At 49.3% G+C, this 23,603-nt stretch overlaps 1 protein-coding gene across 4 annotated transcripts in view; it reads right to left on the bottom strand.

The window, feature by feature from the left end:
• Positions 1–21,146, bottom strand: part of LOC134983605 (zinc finger protein 345-like) — a 111,164-nt gene extending 90,018 nt beyond the window's left edge. Inside the window, exon 1 of one of the 4 annotated variants that reach the window (XM_063949276.1) lies at positions 20,922–21,146. The gene's annotated coding sequence lies outside the window, so the exon portion shown is untranslated. Of the gene's footprint in view, positions 1–16,011; positions 17,106–20,857 lie in introns of those variants that run through there. The other 3 variants (XM_063949274.1, XM_063949275.1, XM_063949277.1) reach the window with 3 other exon arrangements.
• Positions 21,147–23,603: the final 2,457 nt, after the last annotated feature.

The following is a 23,603-nucleotide window of genomic DNA, read 5'->3' on the forward strand; positions in this document are numbered from 1 at the left end:
ATGTTTACAAACAAAGTTCCCAAACTTATGTAACCCCCACAGAGCACTCAGAGACTTCTAGTGATGGTGCAAATGTTTGCATGCTCTCAGAGAGACCACATGCAGAGTGTCATTCTGCAAACCACACACCAATTAACAATGACAAAAAGGATCACCAGGATGAAAATGTTTTTATGCCCTGGTGCCATAACCATTTTATTACAGGTGTGGAAAGACAGAAAGCCCTGGGACCTGCAATACATATTTGGCAAAGTTTAACAAGTTTCTCTCCCCACAAAAGTAGGTTTTTTCAGAAGCTCCAAGATTCTTCCAAACTAAGGAGCCACACCAAGCAGCAAACGCTATGGTTAAAGACAGTCTGGGACCAGGCTGCATCACAAGGGAGTATGGTCACAAGTGAATACGGTAGTATCATTCCTTTACTTGTTAGATCCAATGAAGCCATTGTTTGCTTTGATGTTCAAACAGCCACAGTTTCCAAATTAAACCTGCATCATATCTGCAGCGACAATTGTGCTGTCATTGACACACAATGTGACAGGAAAGATTGGCACAGGCCAGAAACAATTGTTTGTTTGTTATTCAATCGTTAAAAGACACATTTGTAAATTCTGTACCTGATAACATGCAGCAGATAGGACAGAATGCATAGCAAGCTATGTTAAATCACTGTATAAATATCTGTGATAGTCATTGTATGTATTTTTGTTTGATTCATAGTAATCCTGGCAACCTGTATACAGAATGGTGCAAGACTCCAAAAAGACTCCAATTTACAAGGGAAAAGGTCTTCATTAACCCTTTCATCGCTGCTATCCAGCAAAATCTACATAGCATCCCTAAAGACTGATATATGGACAAATCCTCAAGGAGTTTTCCAGTTTCACAAGAAAGGGGAAGGTTTTCATTAACCCTTTCATCACAAGTAATCATTACTTGTCTTTCAAACTACATGTACACTCCCACAACAGTGTACAGCACATCTCATCACTGTGATTATACAGAACTGTCTCATCCCTTCATATACCTTAATCACATATATGTAAACATTTGTCTGAGATATATTTTATATCATTGCATATATACCTTGTAAATATTTTATGTTTTTTTTATATATTACACAATAGATACTACCTATGCTTCCTTCGTAAAAGCTTCAAAAGTAATTAAATATCTAATACAGGATGGTATACCACGTTATAACAAATTGGGCCGAGATTATTAAGTGGGATGAATAATTCTCTTAATAAAGACTGTCACAAGTCTAAGATAATTATTTGTAGCATAACAGGGTCACTGTATATGCACATGGCTGCATATAAAATAATATTGGATGGAATTAGATATATTTAAAGCCATTCCTAAATGATATTTAATATCTGTTTGAAGCAAAATTATATTCATTTATTGTATTGATAGGATGTTACTATATACACATCAAAAGCATTTTAAATAATTATTAGTCAAAATATAGGTAGGATAGAAAACGCCTTTATATGGGTTAAACTGGTATAAGTTTATGTAAGATTGAGATGTATAAATAGGTACAAGGTAGAATAAGGAGATTTAAGACTGCATGGTAATTTATTCAGTGAGGAAATACAGAACAGAGTAGGTGTACTACTCACAGCCATTTGTGGTACTATTGCCCGAAGACAATTAAGACCTACTATTAACAAGCAAGGAAAGAAAGAAAGAAAGAAAAAAAAAAAAAAGACTGTTTCATATATGCCTGTTCTATTCAAAATCACAACCTGTTTGTGCAAAAGCAATATGGACACTGGTCACAACTGCGGCATTGGATAAACGCAAAGGAAACAGAACTGCTAAAGACTGTATAAAGACTATTACTATTACTGAGGGTCGTCACAAGTACTGAATGTTCAAGACACAGCACTCGACGTACACAGCCCTCTGCCTCAAACAGCGAAATGGCAAGCAAAGGAGCAGCTGCTACGAAGAATTCTACTTCTAGTAATGGTGCAAATGTTGCAAACGCAAGGCCATAATGCAAACGCAAGGCATCTCCAATTGCAAGCAAACCACGCAGATGACAGTCTTATCCCAGTAAATTGCTACATACAAGAACAGCAAAAATGTCCAAACGTACTGATCCAGATACAGAAAAAAGGTCTACAATTGGGCTATGGTATTCCAAATGTCTGTAGAAATTAGTTTTCCTCATGAATACTGAATAAAAACCTCAGTTTTGTCTGCTTTAGTTAAAAAGTAGAATAAGGTTAGGTAAGCTAAGAATTTTTAGAGATTTTTAAAATCATAATGGTTATTATTATTACACTTATGGTATATATTATGGTTACAACGAAAGTTATGTTTGAAGGAATATTTTGAAATGTATTTGGAAGCAATTACGCTAGTTTAATGTGTGGCCAATCAAAAGAATTTCTCATGGCCACAAGGGGGCGACTGTTGCCTTATAGGTAATTGTCTGCACTTAGTATAATATTAGGGCAATGGATATTGTCTGAATCAAAATATAATTCATTATAAATAGGCGATGTTACCATAGTGGACAGTATACTGGATATATATAGTAAGGAATAGATATGAAATAAGTTTGAATGTATGAGGTAATGTTTAGCTGATTTAAGAGATTAGGTTTGTGTATGTGTTTATATAGATATACTGTATATTTGTGTTTTACAGCAAGATGGTAAAAAATAGTGTAGGGAACAGGTTTATTCTGCTCTAGTCATAAATAAGGCCAGAGAGGTTACAGTAAGATCAAGAGTCATTGTAGAGAAAAGGTATTAGGCCATAAATGATAATAGGTATGTGACAGAGCTCTGTTGGTCATTGGAATTCACAGGTGTGCTTACAGTAGATCAGAATCTACTGGTTTGTCTATTGTCCAGTGAAGGTTAAAAGCTAGGGAGTATAAATTAACTACTATGAAAAGAGATCACATCCATTGATAAAACATTGTGTAACCGACCCCAGGAAAACTTGTCAATACAACAGAACTTTGGATGAAAAGACATTCCAGATTTTACAATACTATACTTGCTTAAGGCAGTGTGGACACCACACTTTTATGACACCATGCCTCCGTGAACAGGACACGACAGCCCAGTTCAATGTTTGTTTTATTACACCTTGGAATCTGACAAACCTATAATTACCTATTCCATTGGAAACTATGAGAATATGATAGTTTGAATTGGTAAAATATGAGATAAAAGGACCAGACTTGTAGTTAGGAGTTAGAAGGAAGAGGGAGAGGGAGAAGAAGAAGGAGAAGGAAGGAAGTCAGTCAGGAGGAGAAGTCATGGAGAACATGCAGAAGGAATGATTCTTGGGATGGCAATCTTTAACTTGCAAGTATACATTTTATGTTAGCAATTGAAACTGTTTGTGAAACTTATGTCATGTTGTTTTATGTTATGTAACGAAGGAAGCATATATAATTATAATTAGTATATATATCACTACTGTGTATATCTTATTCTGTACGATTTGATCTGCCTGTAAATAAAGAATCATATAAAAAGAGCGGTAATATTCAAGCTTGAACTCTCTTTAAGGAATCTTAACTTAATAACTTCATAAGTCATATGTATAAGGACTGCATATATGTATCAGCCAATTAGTTTGTAAGCCTGACATAATATATTTGCAGATATATATGATAAATGCATATTAATTGAAATATATCCATATATTAAATACCATATATGATATATTAAATATTAATATTCATAAATATGATTCCATAAAGCAATATACCACATCCGTAGACCGCTCTTTGGGAGATAAGTCAGAAGAGATAAATGCCGGAACAACAAGCTCTTGGTTAAGGTGATATGATGAAACCACCTTAGGTAAATAACCAGGGAGAGTTCTAAGAACTACCCGGTTATGATGAAATATCAGACAGGCGCTTTGTCCTGTCGTCCACCCTAAGTCCAACACCCTTCTAGCAGAGCCAAAAGCCAGTAGAAACAGGACCTTGGTCGTGAGCCATTTTAGGTCCACCATCTCAAGAGGTTCAAATGGAGACTCTTGCAGTGCTTTCAGAACAATAGACAGATCCCATGGAGCCACAGAAGGGACAATGGGAGGCTGAATTCTTAAACACACCCTGAGTGAATGTCAAACAGACAACAAGGTAGATAAATGAACCTTGAGGGAGGCCAGATGAAGGCCTAAACCCAGGTCTTGTTGTAGAAAAGCCAAGATTCTAGAAGTTTTGAATCTGTAGGCATCAAAATTCTTATCATCACACCAGGTGAAGTAAGAATTCCAGAATATAAAAAGTACTAAATTGCGCTATGAACGGGATTTTTTTAGCAGCTCAGTTCAAGATTTTCATATAATGTAAAAGTAAAAAAGCGCTTGATATGTGTAAATATGTGTATGCGCAAAACCTGTGAAAAAAAGAAAGATTAGTAAAAAATGTTTACAGCCCTTTTTGGACTATTTGGGACTGGATTGCAGTTCAGCCAAAAAGAAGATCAAGAAAACTATCTACCCCTATCTAAATAATTAGTCCGTAAGTTGTAAATGACTGATATTTATATTAGGAGTATCTTAACCCTGTTCGTTCTTGCTTCTTAGCAGCGGTCCCTACACCCGTGGTACAAGGTGTTGTTGTTAGGTAGGCGGCTGATGTCTAGCCGCTCTTTGATCAGCGGCTGGCGGCTTTGATTGGCGGCTAGCTGGCTGCTAGTTCCCCGTCCAAGCGGCTGGCGGCTTTAATTAGCGGCTGGCTGGCTGCTGGTTCCCCGTCCGTGTTCCACAGTCTGATTTTGCAAATTTGGTGCACAGTAGGGGTTCCTTAGTGTATAAACCAACGCGTTTCAGGCATAAGCCCTTCATCTAGGATTACTGATGGACTTCCTCAATCACTTTTTATAGGATAAAAAAAAAACTTTATTCAAAAACGGAAATTCAATTAAAACAGGTGGTTACCATGTGTCCTGATTTTTTGTTAGGAGTGAAAAAGCGGAAAGCTGTCCATAAAATTACTTTTTTCTTTCAATGTTTATATGGTTTTGCGCAATTCTAATAAGGTGATATGTATATAATATATTTATACTAATTTATAAAAAGGCATTAAGTTCTATGTCAATGTTTAAACCCTTGGGAGTTAACGTATCCATGAAATAAATCCATTTTGTTTCTTTTTGTCTCAAAATTTGTGAAATGTCGCCTCCTCTCCAATTATTTTCCACCCTTTGTATGCCCATAAATTTTAACTTTGAAGCATCTTTATTATGACAGTCTAAAAAATGTTTGGACACACTGTGGGTCTCCAAGCCTTTTTTAATATTTAGTATGTGCTCAGATATGCGAATCTTCAATTTTCTTTTAGTCTGTCCTATGTATCGGTGTCCACAAGGGCACTCTAACATGTAGATTACCTTTTCGGTGTCACAAGTAATTCTACCTTTTACATCAAATTATTTTTTGTGACATTGGATTTGAATTTCTTTATGGGCTGTACTGATGTTTGCTTGGTTGTCTTACATGCTACACATTTTAAGCAAAAGAAACTTCCCTGATTTTCCTTTAATTTGGTATCTTCAGATGGTAAATAACTTCTAACCAGACTCTGTTTTAGATTCTGTGCCTTTTTATATATGATCTGTGGTTTATCTTTGATCAGTGGTTTTAACTTGGTATCCAGTTGTAAAATATCTCCACGTTCCTGCATCCGGAGATCCACCTTGACGCAGAGAGAGGTCAGTTCGTCCAACGAATCCGGGAGTTCCCTAGTGACCAGCTCATCCTTCATGCGATCAGAGAGACCGTTCCAGAAAGCAGCTCTCAGGGCGTCATTATTCCAGCGAAGTTCAGTAGCAATGGTCTGAAAATGAACCACGTACTGGCCCACGGATCGGGAGCCCTGACGGATGCGTAGCAAGTCAGAAAAGGCCGTGGTCATCCTGACGGGCTCGTCGGAAATTCTTCGGAAGGACGTGATGAACTCAGTGTAATTGGAAACCAATGAATCAGATCGTTCCCATAGTAGAGACACCCAATCCAATGCAGAACCTTCAAGCAAAGAAATAATATATGCCACCTTGGACCTGTCTGTGGGAAAAATAAGAATTTACTTACCGATAATTCTATTTCTCATAATCCGTAGTGGATGCTGGGGACTCCGTCAGGACCATGGGGAATAGCGGCTCCGCAGGAGACAGGGCACATCTAAAGAAAGCTTTTAGGATCACATGGTGTGTACTGGCTCCTCCCCCTATGACCCTCCTCCAAGCCTCAGTTAGGTACTGTGCCCGGACGAGCGTACACAATAAGGAAGGATCTTGAATCCCAGGTAAGACTCATACCAGCCACACCAATCACACCGTACAACTTGTGATCTGAACCCAGTTAACAGTATGATAACAAACGAAGTAGCCTCTGAAAAGATGGCTCACAACAATAATAATAACCCGATTTTTGTAACAATAACTATGTACAAGTATTGCAGACAATCCGCACTTGGGATGGGCGCCCAGCATCCACTACGGACTATGAGAAATAGAATTATCGGTAAGTAAATTCTTATTTTCTCTAACGTCCTAGTGGATGCTGGGGACTCCGTCAGGACCATGGGGATTATACCAAAGCTCCCAAACGGGCGGGAGAGTGCGGATGACTCTGCAGCACCGAATGAGAGAACTCCAGGTCCTCCTTAGCCAGAGTATCAAATTTGTAAAATTTTACAAACGTGTTCTCCCCTGACCACGTAGCTGCTCGGCAAAGTTGTAATGCCGAGACCCCTCGGGCAGCCGCCCAAGATGAGCCCACCTTCCTTGTGGAGTGGGCCTTTACAGATTTAGGCTGTGGCAGGCCTGCCACAGAATGTGCAAGTTGGATTGTGCTACAGATCCAACGCGCAATCGTCTGCTTAGACGCAGGAGCACCTATCTTGTTAGGTGCATACACTATAAACAACGAGTCAGATTTTCTGACTCCAGCTGTCCTTGAAATATATATTTTTAATGCTCTGACAACGTCCAGTAACTTGGAGTCCTCCAAGTCGCTAGTAGCCGCAGGCACCACAATAGGCTGGTTCAAGTGAAAAGCCGAAACCACCTTAGGGAGAAAATGAGGACGTGTCCGCAGTTCTGCCCTGTCCGAATGGAAAAATCAGATATGGGCTTTTGTACGATAAAGCCGCCAACTCTGAAACTCTCCTGGCTGAAGCCAGGGCCAGTAGCATGGTTACTTTCCATGTAAGATACTTCAAATCTACAGATTTGAGAGGCTCAAACCAATGAGATTTGAGAAAATCCAAAACTACGTTTAGATCCCACGGTGCCACTGGGGGCACAATCGGGGGCTGTATATGTAGTACACCCTTGACAAAAGTTTGTACTTCAGGCACTGAAGCCAATTCCTTCTGGAAGAAGATTGATAAGGCCGAAATTTGAACTTTAATAGACCCCAATTTTAGGCCCATAGACAATCCTGCCTGCAGGAAATGTAAGAATCGACCCAATTGAAATTCTTCCGTTGGAGCCTTCTTGGCTTCACACCACGCAACATATTTTCTCCAAATGCGGTGATAATGTTGTGCGGTCACTTCCTTCCTAGCCTTAATCAAGGTAGGAATAACTTCCTCTGGAATGCCCTTTTCTTTTAGAATCCGGCGTTCAACCGCCATGCCGTCAAACGCAGTCGCGGTAAGTCTTGGAACATACAAGGTCCCTGCTGAAGCAGATCCCTTCTTAGAGGTAGAGGCCACGGATCCTCCGTGAGCATCTCTTGAAGTTCCGGATACCAAGTTCTTCTTGGCCAATCCGGAGCCACTAGTATTGTTCTTACTCCCCTTTTCCGAATAATTCTCAGTACCTTTGGTATGAGAGGCAGAGGAGGAAACACATACACTGACTGGTACACCCATGGTGTTACCAGAGCGTCCACAGCTATTGCCTGAGGGTCTCTTGACCTGGCGCAATATCTGTCCAGTTTTTTGTTGAGGCGAGACGCCATCATATCCACCTTTGGTTTTTCCCAACGGTTCACAATCATGTGGAAAACTTCCGGATGAAGTCCCCACTCTCCCGGGTGAAGGTCGTGTCTGCTGAGGAAGTCTGCTTCCCAGTTGTCCACTCCCGGGATGAACACTGCTGACAGTGCTATGACATGATTTTCCGCCCAGCGAAGAATCCTTGCAGCTTCTGTCATTGCTCTTCTGCTTCTCGTGCCGCCTTGTCTGTTTACGTGGGCGACTGCCGTGATGTTGTCCGACTGGATCAACACCGGCTGACCCTGAAGCAGCGGTTTTGCCAAGCTTAGAGCATTGTATATCGCTCTTAGCTCCAGTATATTTATGTGAAGAGACGTCTCCAGGTCTGACCATACACCCTGGAAGTTTCTTCCCTTTGTGACTGCTCCCCAGCCCCGTAGGCTGGCATCCGTAGTCACCAGGACCCAGTCCTGTATGCCGAACCTGCGGCCCTCTAACAGATGGGCACTCTGCAACCACCACAGGAGAGACAACCTTGTTCTTGGTGACAGTGTTATCCGCTGATGCATATGCAGATGCGATCCGGACCATTTGTCCAGCAGATCCAACTGAAATGTTCGTGCATGGAATCTGCCGAATGGAATTGCTTCGTAAGAAGCCACCATCTTTCCCAGGACTCTTGTGCATTGATGTACTGACACAGTTCCTGGTTTTAGGAGGTTCCTGACAAGTTCGGATAACTCCCTTGCTTTCTCCTCCGGGAGAAACACCTTTTTCTGAACCGTGTCCAGAATCATTCCCAGGAACAGCAGACGTGTTGTCGGGGTCAATTGAGATTTTGGAAGATTCAGAATCCACCCGTGTTGCTGAAGCACTACTTGGGTTAGTGCTACACCGACTTCCAGCTGTTCTCTGGACTTTGCCCTTATCAGGAGATCGTCCAAGTAAGGGATAATTAATACGCCTTTTCTTCGTAGAAGAACCATCATTTCGGTCATTACCTTGGTAAAGACCCGAGGGGCCGTGGACAAACCAAACGGCAGCGTTTGAAACTGATAATGACAGTCTTGTATCACGAACCTGAGATACCCTTGGTGTGAGGGGTAAATTGGGACATGCAGATAAGCATCTTTTATGTCCAGGGACACCATGAAGTCCCCTTCTTCCAGATTCGCTATCACTGCTCTGAGTGACTCCATCTTGAACTTGAATTTCTGTATGTACAGGTTCAAGGATTTCAGATTTAGAATAGGTCTTACCGAACCGTCCGGCTTCGGTACCACAAATAGTGTGGAATAATACCCCTTTCCCTGTTGTAGGAGGGGTACCTTGACTATCACCTGCTGAGAATACAGCTTGTGAATGGCTTCCAATACCGTCGTCCTTTCTGAGGGAGACGTTGGTAAAGCAGACTTTAGGAACCGGCGAGGGGGAGACCTTTCGAACTCCAACATGTAACCCTGAGATACTATCTGCAGGATCCACGGGTCCACCTGTGAGCGAGCCCACTGATTGCTGAAAATCTTTAGTCGACCCCCCACCGCTCCTGAGTCCGCTTGTAAAGCCCCAGCGTCATGCTGATGGCTTTGTAGAACCCAGGGCGGGCTTCTGGTCCTGGGCAGGGGCTGCTTGCTGCCCTCTCTTACCCTTTCCTCTGCCTCGCGGCAGATAAGACTGTCCTTTTGCTCGCTTGTTTTTATAGGAGCGAAAGGACTGCGGCTGAAAAGACGGTGTCTTTTTCTGTTGGGAGGGGGTCTGAGGTAAAAAAGTGGATTTGCCGGCAGTTGCCGTGGCCACCAGATCCGATAGAGCGACCACAAATAATTCCTCTCCTTTATATGGCAATACTTCCATATGCCTTTTGGAATCCGCATCACCTGACCACTGTCGCGTCCATAAACTTCTTCTGGCAGATATGGACATCGCACTTACTCTTGATGCTAGAGTACAAATATCCCTCTGAGCATCTCGCATATAAAGAAACGCATCCTTTAATTGCTCTAGAGTCAATAAAATACTGTCCCTATCCAGGGTATCAATATTTTCAGTCAGGGAATCCAACCACACTACCCCAGCACTGCACATCCAGGCTGAGGCTATTGCCGGTCGCAGTATAACACCAGTATGAGTGTATATACTTTTCAGGGTAGTTTCCAGCCTCCTATCCGCTGGATCCTTGAGGGCGGCCGTATCAGGAGACGGCAACGCCACTTGCTTTGATAAACGTGTGTGCGCCTTATCCACCCTAGGGGGTGTTTCCCAGCGCGCCCTAACCTCTGGTGGGAAAGGGTATAATGCCAATAACTTCTTAGAAATTAGCAGTTTTCTATCTGGATTAACCCACGCTTCATCACACACGTCATTCAATTCCTCTGATTCTGGAAAAGCTACAGGTAGTTTTTTCACCCCCCACATAATACCCCTTTTTGAGGTACCAGCAGTATCAGAGATCTGCAAAGCCTCCTTCATTGCCGTGATCATATAACGTGTGGCCCTGTTGGAAAATACGTTTGTTTCTTCACCGTCGACACTAGATTCATCTGTGTCGGTACCCGTGTCGACTGACTGAGGTAAGGGACGTTTTACAGCCCCTGACGGTGTCTGAGACGCCTGAGCCGGTACTAACTGGTTTTCCGGCCGTCTCATTTCGTCTACTGACTTTTGTAATGTACTAACATTATCACGTAATTCCATAACTAAAGCCATCCATTCCAGTGTCGACTCCCTAGGGGGTGACATCACCATTACCGGCAATTGCTCTGCCTCCACACCAACATCGTCCTCATACATGTCGACACACACGTACCGACACACAGCAGACACACAGGGAATGCTCTAAACGAAGACAGGACCCCCTTAGCCCTTTGGGGAGACAGAGGGAGAGTTTGCCAGCACACACCAAAAGCGCTATAAATGTATATAAACAACCCTAAAAGGTGTTGTTTTTGATATAAGCGCTTTTAATATATATAATATCGCCAAATTATGCCCCCCTTCTCTTTGTTACCCTGTTTCTGTAGTGCAGTGCAGGGGAGAGTCCTGGGAGCCTTCCTCACAGCGGAGCTGAGCAGGAAAATGGCGCTGAGTGCTGAGGAGAATAAGCTCCGCCCCCTTTTCGGCGGGCTTATCTCCCGGGTTTTGAGAAATCTGGCCTGGGTTAAATACATACATATAGCCTTAATGGCTATATGTGATGTATTCTTTGCCACTAAAGGTATTTAATATTGCTGCCCAGGGCGCCCCCAGCAGCGCCCTGCACCCTCCGTGACTGGTCAGTGAGAAGTGTGGAGCAACAATGGCGCACAGCTGCCGTGCTGTGCGCTACCTTCATGAAGACTGAAGAGTCTTCTGCCGCCTGTTTCCGGACCTCCGATCTTCAGCATCTGTAAGGGGGGTCGGCGGCGCGGCTCCGGGACGAACCCCAGGATGACCTGTGTTCCGACTCCCTCTGAAGCTATGTCCAGTAGCCTAAGACTCCAATCCATCCTGCACGCAGGTGAGTTGAAAATCTCTCCCCCAAGTCCCTCGATGCAGTGAGCCTGTTGCCAGCAGGACTCACTGAGATTTAAAACCTAAAAAACTTTTTCTAAGCAGCTCTTTAGGAGAGCCACCTAGATTGCACCCTGCTCGGACGGGCACAAAAACCTAACTGAGGCTTGGAGGAGGGTCATAGGGGGAGGAGCCAGTACACACCATGTGATCCTAAAAGCTTTCTTTAGATGTGCCCTGTCTCCTGCGGAGCCGCTATTCCCCATGGTCCTGACGGAGTCCCCAGCATCCACTAGGACGTTAGAGAAATTATGTGCGAGTAGCTCGAAATGAACTTCGCATTGGTTTAAGAAACAGACAATTTTTGGGATTCCCATTATAATGGGAAGGGGTAGAGAGTTGAAGGCGCGGACTGATACCAGCCGATGGTTGAACATTGCTGGGGGCGGCAACTGGTGCGGCTACGGGAATCGGGGCCGGAATTACAGAAGCTAAGAATGCTTGAATCTGATCCAGACGACCGGACAACTTCTGGAGGTACTGCATCACTTAGCCCTGTGCTGCTTCCTGACTTTGCACGCGGGAAGCCAAGTTCTGGATGGCACTTCAGTCTGTGTTCCGATCCCCCGAGTCCATGAGGCCTGAGTATACTATCACTGACCTGGTTTGGCGGTGTTGTGGACTCGGGGTTTCTTCCGGTGACCGGGAAGAGGAACCGCAACTGGGACGCAGCAGAGACGGACGAATATAGGTTTTCCTCATGCAGGATTTGGTCGGCAGACAGGAGGCACGTGTGGACGCTGGAGGTCTCCTGAAAGATAGAACTTGAAAAGGCGTTGATGAATCGGTGAAGAGTATCAGATGCTGGAGACACCAACCGCGCTTGAGAGCACTGGGTGCTTGGAGTCACTGAGGTGCTTGTAGGCGCTGAAGTGCTTGGAGACACGGAGGTGCATTGAGGCACGGAGGTGCTTGGAGGCACGGAGATCACAGCTTCTGTAGCAGAATAGATGATACTCAGACGCCGGAGCTCTGCCCGGCGTCTGAATTTGAACTTCCCGCCAGCGTCTGATTGGAGAAGCGCTTGATGACGTCACCCGCACCTTCAGTGAACGCCGGGCGTACCAGTGACGTTCACACTATGAGCGCTGGACGGAGCGCCGGGAGCCGGGGACCGCCAGCGAGGACGGCCGCCCGGAGATCCAGCAATTACAGCGGCGGCATGACAGTCTGGGCGTTGAGGAAGTAGAAGAGGACGCTCTGTCGACAGACCCTGCAGGTTTTAGAACCAATGCCGTCTAGGCCACGCTGGAGCGACTAGAATTAGTATTCCTCCTTCTTGCTTGAACTTCCACAGGACACTCGGCGGGAGTGACACTGGAGGGAACACGTATGGCAGCCGAAAGTTCCATGGAATGGCTAGTGCGTCCACTAACGCTGCTTGAGGATCCCTGTTCCTTGATCCCAAGACCGGAACTTTGTGATTGTGTCGAGACACCATCAGGTCTATGTCTGGTAGGCCCCACCTGTCCACTAGGAGTTGAAAGACTTCCGAATGAAGACTCCACTCTCCAGCATGTACGTTCTGGCTACTGAGGAAGTCCACTTCCCAGTTTAGGACGATCGGTATGAAAACTGACGATATTGCTGGCAGATGGCGTTCCACCCAACAAAGGATCTTTGACACTACCAACATTGCCATGCGGCTTCAAATGCCGCCTTGATGGTTTTTGTATGCCACCGTGGTTGTCTGACTGTACTTGAACAGGTTCTGTAGTAGAGGTGGGGCGAGGGTTAACACATTGAACACCACCAGCAACTCCAGAATGTTTATCGAAAGGAGTGATTCTTCTCTGGTCCAGCGACCCTGGAAATAGTGTTGCTCCAACACCGCACCCCATCCCCGCAGGCTGGTATCTGTTGTCAACAGGACCCAGTTGGGGATCCAGAAGGGATGACACCTGGTCAGTTGCTAAGCTAAAATACACTCCCCAGTGGGGGGCGGCATAGCGTTTGCACGGCTGCTGAAACTAGCTAGCGATCAACTCGGATGACCCCCAATATATCCTGTATTTGGTACACTTTTTCTTAACGAACACTTTCTGTACATGTAGAATACTCAATTGTTTGTAAAGCCACAGCGCTGTATACAGGCGGCTTTACAAGGGAGACCTTGCCCTGCAGTCCCGGAGACCAGCTGCAGCTATTCCTAAGATGACGCCCAGCGTCTCAGTCAGGGAGTGAGGGAGAGTGTGAGGAAGCTCCAGGGCGGGAAATCTGCAGTAGATGGTGCCCTGGGCTGGGGAGGGGCTACAGGTCAAGTGCCGGCTCCCCTATGCTGGGCCTCACTGCCTGGTACTACGCAGCCTTACTAACAGGGGCGTTAGTACACCTGACCTGTACTCCTATGTCCTGGTGAATATAGTGGGGTCCCTGTGCGTAACAGCTGCAAAGATAACGTCGCAGTCCATCTCCCTAGACTGCGATCGTAGCGCGATTTTGTGGAGGGTCCCGTCTGGGGGACCCTCTTACCTCCTCCCTGTAGCAGCCACGCGAACCAGAAGAGCGTCTGCCACCGTGTGCCTAGAACCAGAGATTATCCGCCGCAAGTACCCACGAACTGAGCCGCGGGAGTATGCGACACCACTTGGGAGGTGACGGAGACGCAGCACTGAATGTCACTCTGGTGTAGAGATGTGCCCTGTATCGCAGGGCACATCAGAGCAGCAGTGACGGGTGTTCGGTGCAGGGACCGCGTATTGGTTCCCTGCACCGGACCAGAGGCGGAGACGAGCAGAGCCGCAGCAGCGGCGCTTCAAACTTGGCGGTATTGGCAGCCAATCTGAAGCGCTGGCAGCGGGATTTCAAATCCAGCGCCGTCCACAAGCCAATCACGGCTCGCGGGGCGCCGGCCAATCACGGGTGGGTGCGGCGATCCAATCGGCGCTCACTGTGTAATAGGCCCTGCCCCCGGGGTGTGATGTCAGACGCCGTCGGGAGCAAGAGAAGACGGGAGGCCGCGCTGAAGAACGGCGAAGAGCCGGGCGGTGCTGAAGAGGAGAGTACGCCGCGGGAAGAGCTCCGGAAGAGGCCAGAAGACACCAGGCTCTAGAGAGAAGATGGCAAGCGGCGGCTGGGGCTGAGAAGAGGCGGCGGGACGGGCCAGCAGCAGAACAGCGCAGCTGAGGACCCGGAGAGCCCCCCAGGGGAGGAATGCAGAAGAGCCAACGAAACTCCCCCCTGGTGCCTCTCCCACCGTAACAGGTAGGCCCTCGGTGAAGGCACCGGTTAATCCCTTCCTCCCTAGAGCACCATGGAACGGGCATTAGGCCCGTGGGCACAGTCAGGCCACAGGCCTGTGGCGCTGCAGACAGGCACTAGGCCCGTGGGTAATAGCAGGCATTAGGCCTGAGCTACATTAGAGGGCATTAGGCCCTAGTTTGCGGCCACTAGGGATATAAGGTGACCCTGGGCATTAGGCCCAGGTCACCCCACGGGCCCAAAGCTAGGTGGGCGCTAGGCCCAAGGGCAAAGTCATCCAAACGGTGAAGGACGCCGCCACCCCTGGGGTATCCCCTTTTACGGTGGAAGGATTGATACCCCCCCTTAAGTTGGTTTACTTTCTCCCCAGTTCGTCCGTCGTCGGCTCCGAGAGGGGATCACCGTGTCCGGGTCCAACTGAAGATTTCCAGGTCCGTTGAAGGTTCCGTGACCTGAGGGCGAGAGAGTGCGGCGCCTGGTGAGTAGTGAGTCTACACCTGCACGGCAGCAGGCACTACACCGCACCGCCACCCTCTTACACCGACATGTAACAGCGCTGCAGCCCTTGAGAGCATACTTGCCTACCCTCCCGGAATGGCCGGGAGGCTCCCGAAAATCGGGTGACCCTCCTGGCCCCCCGGAAAGGTGGGAAAGCCTCCCGCTTTCCCCCTCGCCGCGCGCAGCAGAGAACAAGCGGGCGGCTGAATCGCGTCATCGTAGCTCCGCCCCCCGCTATGCAGCGGCTCGTTTCCTGCGCAGCACAGCGGGGGGCGGAGTCACGATGACGCGACCCTGATGTTACGCCCCCGGACCGCCCATCCTGCTGCTGGCCACGCCCCCAGACCACCTATCCTGTGCCGGCCACGCCCCCCATACACCTACAACGCTGCCTCCTCCCGGAGGAGGAGGCAGCAAAGTAGGCAACTATGCCTTGAACTCTTTTTTACTTTTCTTCTGGCAGACCTTCGGTTAGTGACCGGCCCCAATGCATCCTGGGACAGCCTAAAGCTTTAGTCTGTTGGTAGAACAAGAACAAACGGCTGCGCTGAATATCAGGAACGAAATATAATGTACAGAGAGCCAACGTAAAAAATAACAATGTTTATTAATAAAACATGTAAAAAGATTAATTATCAAATAACCGGTGAATAATATATATATAAGAACAATCACTAGACGTGAACTAGTGGTATATTGTAATAACTCAGCTTTTTGCGGTGAAAAGTTCCGTGATTCACTTGTTAGATAGTCTATAAGTACCAGGTGTGTTGGTAGGATCCTAATGAATTAAAAGTCCCCCAGTTGAAATTAATATTCAATACCTTTCCAAAATGGGCTGGTAAGAGCCGAGCGTCCTCGGCTTCAATGTCCTGCAATGCCCATATACGCTGTGCAGCGGAAAGGAATGGACCGTCTCTCTCACAACCCGGTCGTGGCGGCGTGTGCGCTGAAGCCGCTGATGTCAGATGCTGTAGACGGAGGGTGCAGTGGGGACCAAGGAACACCTGGAAAATTTCACCTGAGCTGAGTGTGGATAGGGGCGGGTCCTGACGCGTTTCGTCACGTTCACGTGACTTTCTCAAAGGTAGATACCTGCCTCCTAGGTCATCCGGTATTTAAAGGCTGAGTTGATTAGTGTGGACAGGTGAATGTCATCAGCAATGTTAAAAGCAATAAAAATGCAAAAAACGAAGGCTCTCATGTACTAACACATAACATTATATATAGTTGGCAGAAATGACTAGAAAAAGATACATTTATAATAGACTTATTGGTGTCCGAGAAAGATGTAAATTTAATATGGTTATACTTTATATTGTGGTAAATAGTAAGCCATTGCAAATCATGGTTTCAGTTCAGGTGTCATGACAGGTGTATTGATTCACCACAAATTAGATCACCTACTAGCTTCACCTATAATGAGTAGCAGACATTTATCACAAGGTTCACTGGACAAATATTATTATCCGTGTATATACTACTGGTGCCGTTTTAGGTTAAGAGAAGTTTAATCAAAAGGAAAAAAAGTATATCTATTTATATAAATCACGTCTGCATAAAAAAATCGGACCAAGAGGGAAACTTTTTAAATGTTGGTATAGACATGATTCGAACTCTAGGATTCAAAACTAGTGCTGGTCTGTCCTCTAACATGATGCGCCACTGAGTCTGATGATTATATCGAGGACATACTGAGAGATAAATACCGTAATTAGCTTGTTTCAATATATTGTAACAAGGGTGAGAGTAGTTTAACAAATGGATATCTCATATAGAAGGACATATTCCTAATTCTATAGATGAATCTGATTAGTTATTAAAACATCCTTTGTATGCAACATCGTTATTAGATATAGTAAAAATATCTTCTTTGTTGTGTTATGATAAAACTAAAAAATAAAAGATAAATATAAACACAAGAAAAAGGAAAAAATATATATAAACAAAACCCACTCAGAGAGGGCATGGAGGCATTAACCCACTCAGAGAGGGCATGGGGGGGCATTAACCCACTCAGAGAGGGCATGGGGGGGCATTAACCCACTCAGAGATGGCATGGGGGGGCATTAACCCACTCAGAGAGGGCATGGGGGGCATTAACCCACTCAGACAGGGCATTAACCCACTCAGAGAGGGTATGGGGGGGGGGCATTAACCCACTCAGAGGGCATGGGGGGGCATTAACCCACTCAGAGAGGGCATGGGGGGGGCATTAACCCACTCAGAGAGGACATGGGGGGGCATTAACCCACTCAGAGAGGGCATGGGGGGGTCCATCAACCCACTCAGTGAGGGCATGAGGGGGTCCATTAACCCACTCAGTGAGGGCATAAGGGGGGGGGGTCCATTAACACACTCAGTGAGGGCATGAGGGGGGTTCATTAATCCACTCGCAGAGGACATGAAGGGGGGGGGTTCATTAACCCACTCAGAGAGGGCATGAGGGAAGGGGGGTGGGTTCATTAACCCACTCGGTGAGGGCATGAGTGAAGGGGGGGGGGGGTTCATTAACCCACTCGGTGAGGGCATGAGGGAAGGTTCATTAACCCACTCGGTGAGGGCATGAGGGAAGGGGGAGGGGGTTCATTAACCCACTCGGTGAGGGCATGAGGGAAGGTTCATTAACCCACTCAGTGAGGGCATGAGGGGGGGTTCATTAACCCACTCGGTGAGGGCATGAGGGAAGGGGGTGGGGTTTATTAACCCACTCGGTGAGGGCATGAGGGAAGGGGGGGGGTTCATTAACCCACTCGGTGAGGGCATGAGGGAAGGTTCATTAACCCACTCGGTGAGGGCATGAGGGAAGGGTTCATTAACACACTCAGAGAGGGCATGAGGGGGGGGGGCATTAAACCACTCAGTGATGGCATGAGGGGGGGCATTAACCCACTCAGTGAGGGCATGAGGGGGGGCATCAACCCACTCAGTGAGGGCATGAGGGGGGGCATCAACCCACTCAGTGAGGGCATGAGGGGGGGCATCAACCCACTCAGTGAGGGCATGAGGGGGGGCATCAACCCACTCAGTGAGGGCATGGGGGGGGCATTAACCCACTCAGTGAGGACATGAGGGGGGGGGGCATTAACCCACTCAGTGAGGACATGAGGGGGGGGGCATTAACCCACTCAGTGAGGGCATGAGGGGGGGCATTAACCCACTCAGTGAGGGCATGAGGGGGGGCATTAACCCACTCAGTGAGAGCATGGCGGGGGGGGGGGGGTCATTAACCCACTCAGTGACGGCATGAGGGGGGGGGGGGGGTCCATTAACCCACTCAGTGAGGACATGAGGGGGGTCCATTAACCCACTCAGTGAGGGCATGAGGTGGGGGGGGGTCCATCAGCCCACTCAGTGAGGGAATGAGGGGGTCCATCAACCCACTCAGTGAGGGCATGAGGGGGTCCATTAACCCACTCAGTGAGGGCATAAGGGGGCGGGGGTCCATTAACACACTCAGTGAGGGCATGAGGGGGGTTCATTAACCCACTCGCAGAGGGCATGAAGGGGGGGGGTTCATTAACCCACTCAGAGAGGGCATGAGGGAAGGGGGGGGGGGGGGGGTCATTAACCCACTCGGTGAGGGCATGAGTGAAGGGTTCATTAACACACTCAGAGAGGGCATGAGGGGGGGGGGGCATTAAACCACTCAGTGATGGCATGAGGGGGGGGCATTAACCCACTCAGTGAGGGCATGGGGGGGCATTAACCCACTCAGTGAGGGCATGGGGGGGGGCATTAACCCACTCAGTGAGGACATGAGGGGGGGGATTAACCCACTCAGTGAGACATGAGGGGGGGGGGATTAACCCACTCAGTGAGGGCATGAGGGGGGGCATTAACCCACTCAGTGAGGGCATGAGGGGGGGCATTAACCCACTCAGTGAGGGCATGGCGGGGGGGGGGGGGGGGCTGGTCATTAACCCACTCAGTGACGGCATGAGGGGGGGGTCCATTAACCCACTCAGTGAGGACATGAGGGGCGTCCATTAACACACTCAGTGAGGGCAGGAGGTGGGTGGGGGGTCCATCAGCTCACTCAGTGAGGGCATGAGGGGGTCCATCAACCCACTCAGTGAGGGCATGAGGGGGTCCATTAACCCACTCAGTGAGGGCATAAGGGGGGGGGGGGTCCATTAACACACTCAGTGAGGGCATGAGGGGGGTTCATTAACCCACTCGCAGAGGGCATGAAGGGGGGGGGGGGGTTCATTAACCCACTCGGTGAGGGCATGAGTGAAGGGGGGGGGGGTTCATTAACCCACTCGGTGAGGGCATGAGGGAAGGTTCATTAACCCACTCGGTGAGGGCATGAGGGGGGGTTCATTAACCCACTCGGAGAGGGCATGAGGGGGGGTGGGGGGTTCATTAACCCACTCGGTGAGGGCATGAGGGAAGGGGGTTCATTAACCCACTCGGTGAGGGCATGAGGGAAGGTTCATTAACCCACTCAGTGAGGGCATGAGGGAAGGTTCATTAACCCACTCAGTGAGGGCATGAGGGGGGGTTCATTAACCCACTCGATGAGGGCATGAGGGAAGGGGGTGGGGTTTATTAACCCACTCGGTGAGGGCATGAGGGAAGGGGGGGGGGTTCATTAACCCACTCGGTGAGGGCATGAGGGAAGGTTCATTGACCCACTCGGTGAGGGCATGAGGGAAGGGTTCATTAACACACTCAGAGAGGGCATGAGGGGGGGGGGGGCATTAAACCACTCAGTGATGGCATGAGGGGGGGCATTAACCCACTCAGTGAGGGCATGAGGGGGGGCATCAACCCACTCAGTGAGGGCATGAGGGGGGCATCAACCCACTCAGTGAGGGCATGAGGGGGGGCATCAACCCACTCAGTGAGGGCATGGGGGGGCATTAACCCACTCAGTGAGGGCATGGGGGGGGCATTAACCCACTCAGTGAGGGCATGGGGGGGCATTAACCCACTCAGTGAGGACATGAGGGGATGGGGGGGCATTAACCCACTCAGTGAGGACATGAGGGGGGGGCATTAACCCACTCAGTGATGGCATGAGGGGGGGCATTAACCCACTCAGTGAGGGCATGAGTGAAGGGGGGGGGTTCATTAACCCACTCGGTGAGGGCATGAGGGGGGTTCATTAACCCACTCGGTGAGGGCATGAGTGAAGGGGGGGGGGTTCATTAACCCACTCGGAGAGGGCATGAGTGAAGGGGGGGGGGGTTCATTAACCCACTCGGTGAGGGCATGAGGGGGGTTCATTAACCCACTCGGTGAGGGCATGAGTGAAGGGGGGGGGGGTTCATTAACCCACTCGGAGAGGGCATGAGTGAAGGGGGGGGGGTCATTAACCCACTCGGTGAGGGCATGAGGGGGGGTTCATTAACCCACTCGGTGAGGGCATGAGGGGGGGTTCATTAACCCACTCGGTGAGGGCATGAGGGAAGGGGGGGGGGGGTTCATTAACCCACTCGGTGAGGGCATGAGGAGGTGGGGGTCATTAACCCATTCAGTACAGGCATGGGGAGAGGAATTAACCCATTCAGTTCAGGCATTGGGGGAGGCTTTAACCCACTCACAGGGCACATTGAGCAGCTCCCATCCATAACACCCGGCCACGATAAGATAACCCTGGGATGAGTCCAATTGTCACCCGCCAGTCAAACAAAAACAGCATTACTGTTACATTCATCTCACTCTCCAGCAGCCTGACGGCACCAAGGTGCTAATCAAGTCCTGTCCTGTGATCCTGCTTACATACACCAGCGCCGGAGCGCTTCCATACCGCGGCCGCACTCTCCCCACCCTTCTCTCCTGTGCCACTGACTGCACGTGCACTGCTATTCACACACTTCCCGCGTGCGCGCGCGACGCTTCTATCGACTCCGCCCCCAAAACCGCCCACTGCCTGACGTGCCCTAGGTCCTTCCGGCGAAGGCATCCTAGACGCTACCATGCGGCAGTCATACAATGGGGGCGGGACAAGAGGAAATTACGTCACCAGTCCCCGCCCCCAGCAGCGTGAAGCAGAGGCCCCGCTCCTGTATGGTAATGAGGACTCAGTGACCGCAATCCCCGTATATACAGCCGCCGCGCTGCATGCCGGGAGTTGGAGTTCCCGTCTTGCAGGTAAGCGGTGCAGCTGCAGCATTAACTTGTCATCGCGGCCGCCGTGTTGTGCGGGAGGGGGGTTCGGCGGCGGCAGCGAGTGACAGGAGAGCGGGTGGGGTGCGCGGGTGATGGCAGGTGGACTCAGGGTGGGGGGCGCCAGTTGTCCCGCGCCGCGTTCGGTTGGTTCTATATCGGAGTGGCTGAAGGGACCTTGTGACGTTTCTAGGGGAGGAGCTACGTCACCAGGGGGAGGAGCTACGGGCGAACAGGGTACCCGAAAAGTACCCTCGCCACGCTTCGCTCAGCACCTAATTGCTAAAGATAATAGTTGGTGGCGTGGATAGTAGAGGAACTATCCCGCTGGCCTAGCTCCTCCCCCTTGCGTCGTAACTCCTCCCCTTTACGGAAAAGGTCCCTTAGCCCACTTGATTCTAGCATCTACCCGCCGGGCGTTCGGCAGTGACCAGGGTCACCTTATATCACTAGGGCCTAATGCCCTCTAATGTAGCTCAGGCCTAATGCCTGCTATTACCCACGGGCCTAGTGCCTGTCTGCAGCGCCACAGGCCTGTGGTCTGACTGTGCCCACGGGCCTAATGCCCGTTCCCTGGTGCTCTAGGGAGGAAGGGATTAACCGGTGCCCTCACCGAGGGCCTACCTGTTACGGTGGGAGATGAACCAGGGGGGAGTTTCGTTGGCTATTCTGCATTCCTCCCCTGGGGGCCTCTCCGGGTCCTCAGCTGTGCTGTTCTGCTGCTGGCTCGTCCCGCCGCCTCTTCTCAGCGTCCAGCCGCCGCTTGACATCTTCTCTGTAGAGTCTGGTGTCTTCTGGCCTCTTCCGCAGCCACCGGAGCTCTTCCCGCGGCGTACTCTCCTCTTCAGCACCGCCCGGCTCTTCGCCGTTCTTCAGCGCGGCCTCCCGTCTTCTCTTGCTCCCGGCGGCGTCTGACATCACACCCCGGGGGCGGGGCCTATTACACAGTGAGCGCCAATTGGATCGCCGCACCCACCCGTGATTGGCCGGCGCCCCGCGAGCCGTGATTGGCTTGTGGACGGCGCTGGATTTGAAATCCCGCTGCCAGCGCTTCAGATTGGCTGCCAATACCGCCAAGTTTGAAGCGCCGCTGCTGCGGCTCTGCTCGTCTCCGCCTCTGGTCCGGTGCAGGGAACCAATACGCGGTCCCTGCACCGAACACCCGTCGCTGCTGCTCTGATGTGCCCTGCGATGCAGGGCACATCTCTACATCAGAGTGACATTCAGTGCTGCGTCTCCGTCACCTCCCAAGTGGTGTCGCATACTCCCGCGGCTCAGTTCGTGGGTACTTGCGACGTATAATCTCTGGTTCTAGGCACACGGTTGCAGACGCTCTTCTGGTTCGCGTGGCTGCTACAGGGAGGAGGTAAGAGGGTCCCCCAGATGGGACCCTCCACTAAATCGTGCTATGATCGCAGTCTAGGGAGATGGACTGCGACGCCATCTTCGCAGCTGTTACGCACAGGGACCCCACTATATCCACCAGGACATAGGAGTACAGGTCAGGTGTACTAACGCCCCTGTTAGTAAGGCTGCGTAGTACCAGGCAGTGAGGCCCAGCATAGGGGAGCCAGCACTTGACCTGTAGCCCCTCCCCAGCCCAGGGCACCATCTACTGCAGATTTCCCGCCCTGGAGCTTCCTCACACTCTCCCTCACTCACTGACTGAGACGCTGGGCGTCATCTTAGGAATAGCTGCGGCTGCTCTCCGGGACTGCAGGGAATGGTCTCCCTTGTAAAGCCGCCTGTATACAGCGCTGTGGCTTTACAAACAATTGAGTATTCTACATGTACAGACAGCGTTCGTTAAGAAAAAGTGTACCAAATATAGGATATATTGGGGGTCATTCCGAGTTGATCGCTAGTTTTAGCAGCCGTGCAAACGCAATGCCGCCCCCCACTGGGGAGTGTATTTTAGCTTAGCAACTGACCAGGGGTCATCCCTTCTGGATCCCCAACTGGGTCCTGTTGACAACAGATACCAGCCTGCGGGGATGGGGTGCGGTGTTGGAGCAACACTATTTCCAGGGTCGCTGGACCAGAGAAGAATCACTACTTTCGATAAACATTCTGGAGTTGCTGGCGGTGTTCAATGTGTTAACCCTCGCCCCACCTCTACTACAGAACAACCTGTTCAAGTACAGTCAGACAACGCCACCACGGTGGCATACAAAAACCATCAAGGCGGCATTTGAAGCCGCATGGCAATGTTGGTAGTGTCAAAAATCCTGTGTTGGGTGGAACGCCATCTGCCAGCAATATCGTCAGTTTTCATACCGATCGTCCTAAACTGGGAAGT

This window comes from Pseudophryne corroboree, assembly GCF_028390025.1.
Source record: "Pseudophryne corroboree isolate aPseCor3 chromosome 3 unlocalized genomic scaffold, aPseCor3.hap2 SUPER_3_unloc_2, whole genome shotgun sequence".
In the NCBI taxonomy this organism is placed as follows: Eukaryota; Metazoa; Chordata; class Amphibia; order Anura; family Myobatrachidae; genus Pseudophryne; species Pseudophryne corroboree.